At 47.3% G+C, this 12,181-nt stretch overlaps 1 pseudogene; it reads right to left on the bottom strand.

Moving 5' to 3' along the window:
- LOC144506105 (high affinity cGMP-specific 3',5'-cyclic phosphodiesterase 9A-like) overlaps positions 1-12,181 on the bottom strand; it is a 72,930-nt pseudogene that overhangs the window by 48,847 nt on the left and 11,902 nt on the right.

The following is a 12,181-nucleotide window of genomic DNA, read 5'->3' as shown; positions in this document are numbered from 1 at the left end:
TCCCTCTGCATATCTACACCCTTTATGGTTCTGCCATTTATCGTATAGCTCCCCCCTATGTTAGTTCTACCAAAATGCATCACTTCGCATTTATCTGGATTGAACTCCATCTGCCATTTCTTTGCCCAAATTTCCAGCCTATCTATATCCTTCTGTCGCCTCTGACAATGTTCCTCACTATCTGCAAGTCCAGCCATTTTTGTTCGTCCGCAAACTTACTGTTCACCCCAGTTACACCTTCTTCCACATCGTTTATATAAATCACAAACAGCAGAAGTCCCAATACAGAGCCCTGCGGAACACCACTAGTCACAGGCATCCAGCCGGAAAAAGACCCTTCCACTACCACCCTCTGTCTTCTGTGACCAAGCCAGTTCTCCACCCATCTAGCCACCTCCCCCTTTATCCCATGAGATCCAACCTTTTGCACCAACCTACCATGAGGGACTTTGTCAAACGCTTTACTAAAGTCCATATAGACAACATCCATGGCCCTTCCCTCGTCAACCATTCTGGTCACTTCTTCAAAAAACTCCACCAGGTTGAGGAAAGGATTGCGGAGTCAATCCTGCTTAGGAGTGAAAGTAATAGGGCAATTGTTATGGGGGATTTTAACTTGACTAATATTGACTGGAATTGTTATAGCTCTAGCTCGTTAGAGGGGTCAGTTTTTGTTCAAAGCGTGCAGGAAGGTTTTTTGACTCAGTATGTAGACAGGCCAACTAGAGGTGAGGCTATATTGGATCTGGTGCTGGGAAATGAGCCAGACCAGGTGCTAGACTTGGAAGTTGGTGTGCATTTTGGTGATAGTGACCACAATTCGGTTACGTTCACCTTAGTGATGGAAAGGGATAGGCATGAACCTCGGGCCAGTGGTTTTAGCTGGGGGAAGGGTAATTATGAGGCTATTAGGAGAGTATTAGGAAACATAGGTTGGACTAGGAGATTACAGGGACTGGGAACGTCCGACATGTGGAGTTTTTTCAAGGAGCAGCTACTGCGAGTCTGTGATAGGTATGTCCCTGTCAGGCAAGGAGGAATTGGTAGGGCTAGGGAACCGTGGTGCACCAAAAAAGTTTCTTTGTTGGTTAAAAAGAAAAAGGAGGCTTATGTTCGGATGAGACGTGAGCACTCGGGTAGTGCACTAGAAAGCTTTAGATTGGCTAAGAGGGAGTTGAAGAGCGAGCTTAGAAGGGCTAAAAGGGGACATGAGAAGACTTTGGCGGATAGGGTTAAAGAGAATCCTAAGGCGTTCTATAGGTATGTCAAGAACAGAAGGTTGGTTAGGGCAAGTTTAGGGCCAGTTATAGATGGCAGAGGGAAGTTATGTGTGGAACCGGAGGAGATTGGTGAAGCATTGAACCAATATTTCTCTTCGGTGTTCACGCAAGGGGACATGAATATAGCTGAGGAGGACACTGGGTTGCAAGGGAGTAGAATAGACAGTATTACAGTTGATAAGGAGGATGTGCAGGATATTCTGGAGGGTCTGAAAGTAGATAAATCCCCTGGTCCGGATGGGATTTATCCAAGGATTCTCTGGGAGGCAAGAGAAGTGATTGCAGAGCCTCTGGCTCTGATCTTCAGGTCGTCGTTGGCCTCTGGTATAGTACCAGAAGATTGGAGGTTAGCGAATGTTGTCCCATTGTTTAAGAAGGGGAACAGAGACTTCCCCGGGAATTATAGACCGGTGAGTCTCACTTCTGTTGTCGGCAAGATGTTGGAAAAAATTATAAGGGATAGGATTTATAGTTATTTGGAGAGTAATGAATTGATAGGTGATAGTCAGCATGGTTTTGTGGCAGGTAGGTCGTGCCTTACTAACCTTATTGAGTTTTTTGAGAAAGTGACCAAGGAGGTGGATGGGGGCAAGGCAGTGGACGTGGTATATATGGATTTTAGTAAGGCGTTTGATAAGGTTCACCATGGTAGGCTTCTGCAGAAAATGCAGATGTATGGGATTGGGGGTGATCTAGGAAATTGGATCAGGAATTGGCTAGCGGATAGGAAACAGAGGGTGGTGGTTGATAGTAAATATTCATCATGGAGTGCGGTTACAAGTGGTGTACCTCAGGGATCTGTTTTGGGGCCACTGCTGTTTGTAATATTTATTAATGATCTGGATGAGGGTATAGTTGGGTGGATTAGCAAATTTGCTGATGACACCAAAGTCGGTGGTGTGGTAGACAGTGAGGAAGGGTGTCGTAGTTTGCAGGAAGACTTAGACAGGTTGCAAAGTTGGGCCGAGAGGTGGCGGATGGAGTTTAATGCGGAGAAGTGTGAGGTAATTCACTTTGGTAGGAATAACAGATGTGTTGAGTATAGGGCTAACGGGAGGACTTTGAATAGTGTGGAGGAGCAGAGGGATCTAGGTGTATGTGTGCATAGATCCCTGAAAGTTGGGAATCAAGTAGATAAGGTTGTTAAGAAGGCATATGGTGTCTTGGCGTTTATTGGTAGGGGGATTGAATTTAGGAGTCGTAGCGTTATGTTGCAACTGTACACAACTCTGGTGCGGCCGCACTTGGAGTACTGTGTGCAGTTCTGGTCCCCACATTACAGGAAGGATGTGGAGGCTTTGGAGAGGGTGCAGAGGAGGTTTACCAGGATGTTGCCTGGTATGGAGGGGAGATCCTATGAGGAGAGGCTGAGGGATTTGGGATTGTTTTCGCTGGAAAGGCGGCGGCTAAGAGGGGATCTTATTGAAACATATAAGATGATTAGAGGTTTAGATAGGGTGGATAGTGATAGCCTTTTTCCTCTGATGGAGAAATCCAGCACGAGGGGGCATGGCTTTAAATTGAGGGGGGGTAGTTATAGAACCGATGTCAGGGGTAGGTTCTTTACCCAGAGGGTGGTGAGGGATTGGAATGCCCTGCCAGCATCAGTAGTAAATGCGCCTAGTTTGGGGGCGTTTAAGAGATCCGTAGATAGGTTCATGGACGAAAAGAAATTGGTTTAGGTTGGAGGGTCACAGTTTTTTTTTTTAACTGGTCGGTGCAACATCGTGGGCCGAAGGGCCTGTTCTGCGCTGTAATGTTCTATGTTCTATGTTCTATGTTCTTTTTTACAGGCACATGCCGATCCTGCAGCCCTAACAACTGTTCCTTAAAAGACTCCCACATGCCAGATGTGGATTTACCCTCAAACAGCCTCTCCCAATCAACAGCTGCCACTTACTGCCTAATCCCACTAAAGTTAGCCTTCCCCCAATCCAACACCTTACCCGTGGGACACCACTCATCCTTTTCCATCACTATCCTAAAGCTAACAGAATTGTGGTCACTATTTGCCACATGTTCCCCTACCGAAACTTTGAAGACCTGACCGGGCTCATTCCCCAGTAGTAGGTCCAGTATAGCACCTCTCTAGTCGGGCTATCTACATCTTGTTCCAAAGAACCTTCCTGTATGCATTTTACAAATGCCTCCCCATTCAGACTCCCAGCCCTACGCGATTTCCAGTCTATACCAGGGAAATTGAAGTCTCCCACTACAACAACCCTATTTTTCCTGTATCTATCCATTATCTCCTGACATATCCGTTCTTCCACTTCCCTTGGGCTGTTGGGGGGCCTGTAGTATACCCCCAACATAGTGGGGGTATACTACAGGCCCCCCAACAGTAACACGCAATGACACACAGTAATATGCACTCACACTCATGCTCAAATACACAGATTCTCGGAGCTGATACAGAACAATCAAGAGAATAATCTTTGTTTATGGATCTGACGTATAGAGAGGAATGATCATTATCAATGACTGACCTGATAGCTGGTTCCCAGTCAGAGCAATTACTCTGTATGGAGATCTGAAGGAAAGAGACAAAGAATGGGACAATGATGAGACGCATTAAGGAACATCAGCAGGCGCTTCTCGGGATCAGAGTGGTGGTGATGATGTCTTTACAGATCACTCAGGGAGTCCATGTCGCTGTGGCAACGTACACATTGGTACATGCTGTACTTGGCAGCTATGGATAGAGATGGTCGGGGCTCCAATTTCACATAGCTCTCCGGGAATCTCTTCCACCCTTACCGCCAACCAGCGGAGTGTGCTGGAAGGATTCACAACCTGCTTCGCCACATTATAGACACACCTTCATTCACAGAGTATATCTGTCTAATCACACACACAGATTGTTAGTGACGGGTCAGGCCTGTATAAAGGGCAGCTGGAGAGATGGAAGGATGAATTTACCGTTCTGTATTTGTTGGCATTGTTGGGTCGATGGAGATGATTGCATTGTCCGAGTCCAGCAGTGAAATCGACGTGCTTCTGAAATAGATACACAAGAGTCAGAGATCTGATTGCAGCTCCACCTTCAGATTAAGGAGCAGGAGGATTATAGAACCCCAACAGTGTAGACGGAGGCCACTTGGCCCATTGATAGGCTGATGATGCGAGGTTTGGACAGTTTCTGTTCGCACAATCCAAATCCAACTGACCCCCTTCCGTGCTCCACACACTGAAACCAACAATAAAAACATTACCCGTCCCATCACATAACTGTTAGAACTCAGATAACCACATACTGATCAATACAATATGGGAGAGCACTTCTCACACATTTACAGTGTGTTATTCGGAGACATGCATTAAAAAATTGTGTATCTTTAATCAACAACCACATTTTCAACCCTCACTCCTTTATATAGAAGCACAGGTGAATTTGCAGTTCATCGAAATATAGTTATCACTAAATTAATATACAATCAACAATGATTAGGTGGAGTTTTTCAATTCATTGAGTTATAAGTCCAAGGGTCATTTTCTCTTTTTAATGTATTTGTTTACCGGATGTGGGCGTCACTGGCTAAGCCAGTATTTATTGCCCATTCCTTATTGCCCTTGAGAAGGTGGTGGTGAGCTGCCTTCTTGAATCGCTGCAGTTCCTGAGGTGTAGGTACACCCACAGTGCTGTTAGGGAGGGAGTTCCAGGATTGTGACCCAGCGACAGTGAAGGAACGGTGATATATTTCCAAGTCAGGATGCTGCGTGGCTTGGAGGGAAACCTCCAGGTGATGGTGTTTCCCAGGTATCTGCTGCTCTTGTCTTTCTAGATGGTAGTGGGTTTGGAAGATACTGCCTCAGGAAAGTTTAAAGTTTATTTATTAGTGTCACAAGTAGGCTTACATTAGCACTGCAATGAAGTTACTGTGAAAATCCCCTAGTCGTCACACTCCGGCGCCTGTTCGGGTACACTGAGGGAGAATTTAGCATGGCCAATGCACCTAACCAGCACGTCTTTCGGACTGTGGGAGGAAACCGGAGCACCGGAGGAAACCCATGCAGACACGGTGGCACAGTGGTTAGCCACTGCTGCCTCACAATGCCAGGGACCCAGGTTCAATTCCCAGCTTGGGTCGCTGTCTGTGTGGAGTTTGCACGCTCTCCCTGTGTCTGCGTGGGTTTCCTCCGGGTGCTCCGGTTTCCTCCCACAGTCCAAAGATGTGTGGGTTAGGTTGATTGGCCATGCTAAATTGACCTTAGTGTTAGGGGATTAGCAGGGTAAATATGTGGGGTTGCAGGAATAGGGCCTGGATGGGATTGTGGCCGGAGCAGACTCGATGGGCTGAATGGCCTCTTTCTGCACTGGAGGGTTTCTATGATTCTATGAGACTGTGCAGACTCCACACAGACAGTGACCCAAGCTGGGAATTGAACCAGGTCACTGGTTGTGAGGCAGCATCGCTAACCAGTGCGCCCCCATGGAAGTTTGGTGATTTCCAAATAGCCACAGTATTGAAATGGCCAGTCCAGTTCGGTTTCTGGTCAATGCGAACCCCCAGATGTTCATAGTGTGGATTCAGTGATGGTTACACCACTGTATGTCAAGGAGCGATGGTTAAGGACAGACAATAAATGTTGGCCTCGCCAGTGATGCCTACATGCCAAGAATGAATAAAAATATATCACTCTGTATTTAACCCCATAGTGTACAAACCCTGGGCTGTTTGATGGGCATGATGTGGAGATGCCGGCGTTGGACTGGGGTAAACACTGTAAGAAGTCTCACAACACCAGGTTAAAGTCAAACAGGTTTATTTGGTAGCAAAATCCACTAGCATTTGGAGCGCTGCTCCTTCGTCAGGTAAGTGGGAGTTCTGTTCACAAACAGGGCGTATAAAGACACAAACTCAATTTACAAAATAATGGTTGGAATGCAAATCTTTATAGGTAATCAAGTCTTAAAGGTACAGACAATGTGAGTGGACCGCACTCAGACAGCCCTGAACATCACCCAAGCACAACGCAACGCCATCCGCGCTTTCAAGACCAACCGCAACATTGTCATCAAACCAACAGACAAAGGAGGGGCCATCGTCATACCGAACAGAACGGATTACTGCAAAGAAGTGTACCGACAACTGAACAACGAGGAACACTACAGACAGTTACCCGCAGATCCGACCAAAGAACACACCCGTCAACTCAACAGACTGATCAAGACCTTTGATCCGGACCTTCAGAGCACCCTCCGTGCTCTCATTCCACGTACTCCCCGCATTGGAGATCTCTACTGCCTCCCGAAGATACACAAGGCAAACACACCCAGCCGTCCCATCGTATCGGGCAATGGGACCCTGTGTGAGAACCTCTCCGGCTACGTCGAGAGCATCCTGAAACCCATTGTACAAAGAACCCCCAGTTTTTATCGCGACACAACGGACTTCCTACAGAAACTCAGCACACATGGAGCAGTTAAACCAGGAGCACTCCTCATCACAATGGATGTCTCGGCACTCTACACCAGCATCCCCCACAATGATGGCATTGCTGCAACGGCCTCAGTGCTCAGCGCCGACAACTGCCAGTCTCCAGCTGCAATTTTACAACTCATCCGCTTCATCCTGGACCACAATGTCTTCACCTTCAACAACCAGTTCTTCATCCAGACACATGGAACAGCCATGGGGACCAAATTTGCACCTCAATATGCCAACATCTTCATGCACAGGTTTGAACAAGACCTTTTCACCGCACAGGACCTTCAACCGATGCTATACACTAGATACATCGATGACATTTTCTTCCTTTGGACCCATGGTGAACAGTCACTGAAACAACTCTATGATGACATCAACAAGTTCCATCCCACCATCAGACTCACCATGGACTACTCTCCGGAATCGGTTGCATTCTTGGAAACACGCATCTCCATTAAGGACGGTCACCTCAGCACTTCACTGTACCGCAAGCCCACGGATAACCTCACGATGCTCCACTTCTCCAGCTTCCACCCTAAACACGTTAAAGAAGCCATCCCTACGGACAAGCCCTCCGAATACACAGGATCTGCTCGGATGAGGAGGATCGCAACAGACACCTCCAGATGCTGAAAGATGCCCTCATAAGAACAGGATATGGCGCCCGACTCATCAATCGACAGTTCCGACACGCCACAGCGAAGAACCGCACCGACCTCCTCAGAAGACAAACACGGGACACGACGGACAAAGTACCCTTCGTCGCCCAGTACTTCCCCGGAGCGGAGAAGCTAAGACATCTTCTCCAGAGCCTTCAACATGCCATCGATGAAGATGAACATCTCACCAAGGCCATCCCCACACCCCCACTTCTTGCCTCCAAACAACCGTACAACCTCAAACAGACCATTGTCCGCAGCAAACTACCAGCCTTCAGTAGAACAGTGACCACGACACTACACAACCCTGCCACAGCAACCTCTGCAAGACGTGCCGGATCATCAACACGGATGCCATCATCTCACGTGAGAACACCATCCACCAGGTACATGGTACATACTCTTGCAACTCGGCCAACGTTGTCTACCTGATACGCTGCAGGAAAGGATGTCCCGAGGCATGGTACACTGGGGAGACCATGCAGATGCTACGACAATGGATGACTGAACACCGCTCGACAATCACCAGGCAAGACTGTTCTCTTCCTGTTGGGGAGCACTTAAGCGGTCACGGGCATTCAGCCTCTGATATTCAGGTAAGCGTTCTCCAAGGCGGCCTTCACGACACACGACAACGCAGAGTCGCTGAGCAGAGACTGATAGCCAAGTTCCGCACACATGAGGATGGCCTCAACCAGGATCTTGGGTTCATGTCGCATTATCTGTAACCCTCACGACTTGCCTGGGCTTGCAAAATCTCACTAACTGTCCTAGAACCATAGAACCATAGAAAATTACAGCTCAGAAACAGGCCTTTTGGCCCTTCTTGTCTGTGCCAAACCATTTTATGCCTAGTCCCACTGACCTGCACTTGGACCATATCCCTCCACACCCCTCTCATCCATGAACCCGTCCAAGTTTTTCTTAAATGTTAAAAGTGACCCCGCATTTGCCACTTTATCCGGCAGCTCATTCCACACTCCCACCACTCTCTGCGTGAAGAAGCCCCCCCTAATATTCCCTTTAAACTTTTCTCCTTTCACCCTTAACCCATGCCCTCTGGTTTTTTTCTCCCCTCGCCTCAGCGGAAAAAGCCTGCTCACATTCACTCTATCTATACCCATCAAAATCTTATACACCTCTATCAAATCTCCCCTCAATCTTCTACGCTCCAGGGAATAAAGTCCCAACCTATTCAATCTCTCTCTGTAACTCAGCTTCTCAAGTCCCGGCAACATCCTTGTGAACCTTCTCTGCACTCTTTCAACCTTATTTACATCCTTCCTGTAACTAGGTGACAAAAACTGTACACAATACTCTAAATTCGGCCTCACCAATGCCTTATATAACCTTACCATAACACTCCAACTTTTATACTCAATACTCCGATTTATAAAGGCCAATGTACCAAAGGCACTCTTTACGACCCTATCCACCTGTGATGTCACTTTTAGGGAATTCTGTACCTGTATTCCCAGATCCCTCTGTTCAACTGCACTCTTCAGAGTCCTACCATTTACCCTGTACGTTCTACTTTGGTTTGTCCTTCCAAAGTGCAATGTCTCACACTTGTCTGCGTTAAATTCCATTTGCCATTTTTCAGCCCATTTTTCTAGTTGATCCAAATCCCTCTGCAAGCTTTGAAAACCTTCCTCACTGTCCACTACACCTCCAATCTTTGTATCATCAGCAAATTTGCTGATCCAATTTACCACATTATCATCCAGATCATTGATATAGATGACAAACAACAATGGACCCAACACCGATCCCTGCGGCACACCACTAGTCACAGGCCTCCACTCAGAGAAGTAGTCCTCCACAACCACTCTCTGGCTTCTTCCATTGAGCCAGTGTCTAATCCAATTTACTACCTCCACATGTATACCCAGCGATTGAACCTTCCGAACTAACCTCCCCTGAGGGACCTTGTCAAAGGCCTTGCTGAAATCCAGGTAGACAACATCCACTGCCTTCCCTTCATCCTCCTCGAAAAACTCTAATAGATTGGTCAAACATGACCTACCACGCACAAAGCCATGTTGACTCTCCCTAATAAGTCCCTGTCTATCCAAATATTTGTAGATCCTATCCCTTATCACACTTTCCAATAACTTGCCCACCACCGCGTCATACTTACTGGCCGATAATTTCCCAGATTTGTTTTGGAACCTTTTTTAAACAACGGAACAACATGAGCCACCCTCCAATCATCCGGCACCTCCCCCGTGAATACTGACATTTTAAATATGTCTGCCAGGGCCCCTGCAAGTTCAACACTAGCTTCCCTCAAGGTCCGTGGGAATACCCTGTCTGGTCCTGGGGATTTATCCACTCTGATTTGCCTCAAGACAGCAAGCACTTTCTCCCCTTTAATCTGTAAAGGTTCCATGGTCTCCCTACCTGTTTGCCCTATTTCCGTAGACTCCATGCCCATTTCCTCAGTAAATACGGATGCAAAAAAACCATTTAGTATCTCCCCCATCTCTTTTGGTTCCATACACAGTGTACCACTCTGGTCTTCAAGAGGACCAATTTTATCCCTCGCTATCCTTTTGCTCCTAACATACCTATAGAAGCTCTTTGGATTTTCCTTCACTCTGTCTGCCAAAGCAACCTCATGTCTTCTTTTAGCCCTCCTGATTTCCCTCTTAAGTAGCTTCTTGCACTTTTTATACTCCTCGAGCATCTGATGTGTTCCTTGCTGCCTGTACATTTCATACAACTCTCTCTTCCTGTCCTGTCTGGAGACAATACACACCTCTTTAATCTGTGCTTAATGCTCTCTCCACTCACATTGTCTGTACCTTTAAGACTTGATTACCTGTAAAAATTTGCATTCCAACCATTATTTTGTAAATTGAGTTTGTGTCTTTATATGCCCTGTTTGTGAACAGAACTCCCACTTACCTGACGAAGGAGCAGCGCTCCAAAAGCTAGTGGATTTTGCTACCAAATAAATCTGTTGGATTTTAACCTGGTGTTGTGAGACTTCTTACAGTATTTGATGGGGACAGTGTAGAGGGAACTTTATTCTGTATCTAACCCCATGCTGTACCTGTCCTGGGAGTGTTTGATGGGAGCCATGATGTGGAGATGCCGGCGTTGGACTGGGATAAGCACAGTAAGGAGTCTCACAACATCAGGTTAAAGTCCAACAGGTTTATTTGGCAGCACTAGCTTTCGGAGTCTCAATCTCCTTCATCAGGTGAGTGAAGACTTGTGTTCACAAACAGGGCATATAAAGACACAAACTCAATTTACAAGATAATGGTTGGAATGCGAGTCTTTACAGGTAATCAAGTCTTAAAGGTACAGGCAATGTGAGTGGAGAGAGGGCCAAGCACAGGTTAAAGAGATGTGTATTGTCTCCAGCCGGGACAGTTAGTGAGATTTTGCAAGCCCAGGCAAGTCGTGGGAGTTACAGATAGTGTGACATGAACCCAAGATCCTGGTTGAGACCGTCCTCATGTGTGCTGCCAAATGAACCTGTTGGACTTTAACCTGGTGTTGTGAGACTTCTTACAGTGTTTGATGGGCACAGTATAGAGGGAGCTTTATTTTGTATCTAACCCCATGCTGTACCTGTCATGGGAGTGTTTGATGGGGACAGTGTAGAGGAAGCTTTATTCTGTATCTAATCCCGTGCTGTACCTGTCCTCGGAGTGTTTGATGGAGACAGTGTAGAGGGAGCTTTACTCTGTATCTAACCCCATGCTGTGCCTGTCCTGGGAATGTTTGATGGGAACGGTGTAGAGGGAGCTTTACTCTGTATCTAACCCCATGCTGTACCTGTCCTGGGAGTGTTTGATGGGGGCAGTGAAGAGGGAGCTTTACTCTGTATCTAACCCCATGCTGTACCTGTCCTGGGAGTGTTTGATGGGGGCAGTGAAGAGGGAGCTTTACTCTGTATCTAACCCCATGCTGTACCTGTCCTGGGAGTGTTTGATGGGGGCAGTGAAGAGGGAGCTTTACTCTGTATCTAACCTCATGGTGTACCTGTCCTGGGAGTGTTTGATGGGGGACAGTGTAGAGGGAGCTTTACTCTGTATCTAACCCCATGCTGTACCTGTCCTGGGAGTGTTTGATGGGGGCAGTGTAGAGGGAGCTTTACTCTGTCGCTAACCCGTGCTGTACCTGTCCTGGGAGTGTTTGATGGGGACAGTGTAGAGGGAGCTTTACTCTGTATCTAACCCCGTGCTGTACCTGTCCTGGGAGTGTTTGATGGGGACAGTGTAGAGGGAGCTTTACTCTGTATCTAACCCCGTGCTGTACCTGTCCTGGGAGTGTTTGATGGGGACAGTGTAGAGGGAGCTTTACTCTGTATCTAACCCCGTGCTGTACCTGTCCTGGGAGTGTTTGATGGGGGACAGTGTAGAGGGAGCTTTACTCCGTATCTAACCCCGTGCTGTACCTGTCCTGGGAGTGTTTGATGGGGACAGTGTAGAGGGAGCTTGACTCTGTATCTAACCCTGTGCTGTACCTGTCCTGGGAGTGTTTGATGGGGACAGTGTAGAGGGAGCTTTACTCTGTATCTAACCCCGTGCTGTACCTGTCCTGGGAGTGTTTGATGGGGACAGTGTAGAGGGAGCTTTACTCTGTATCTAACCCCGTGCTGTACCTGTCCTGGGAGTGTTTGATGGGGACAGTGTAGAGGGAGCTTGACTCTGTATCTAACCCTGTGCTGTACCTGTCCTGGGAGTGTTTGATGGGGACAGTGTAGAGGGAGCTTTACTCTGTATCTAACCCCGTGCTGTACCTGTCCTGGGAGTGTTTGATGGGGACAGTGTAGAGGGAGCTTTACTCTGTA

The sequence above is a fragment of the Mustelus asterias genome, chromosome 17 (assembly GCF_964213995.1).
Source record: "Mustelus asterias chromosome 17, sMusAst1.hap1.1, whole genome shotgun sequence".
Lineage (NCBI taxonomy): Eukaryota > Metazoa > Chordata > Chondrichthyes > Carcharhiniformes > Triakidae > Mustelus > Mustelus asterias.
The sequence above is the reverse complement of the archived record's forward strand: the minus strand, read 5'-3'. Positions and strand labels throughout refer to the sequence as shown.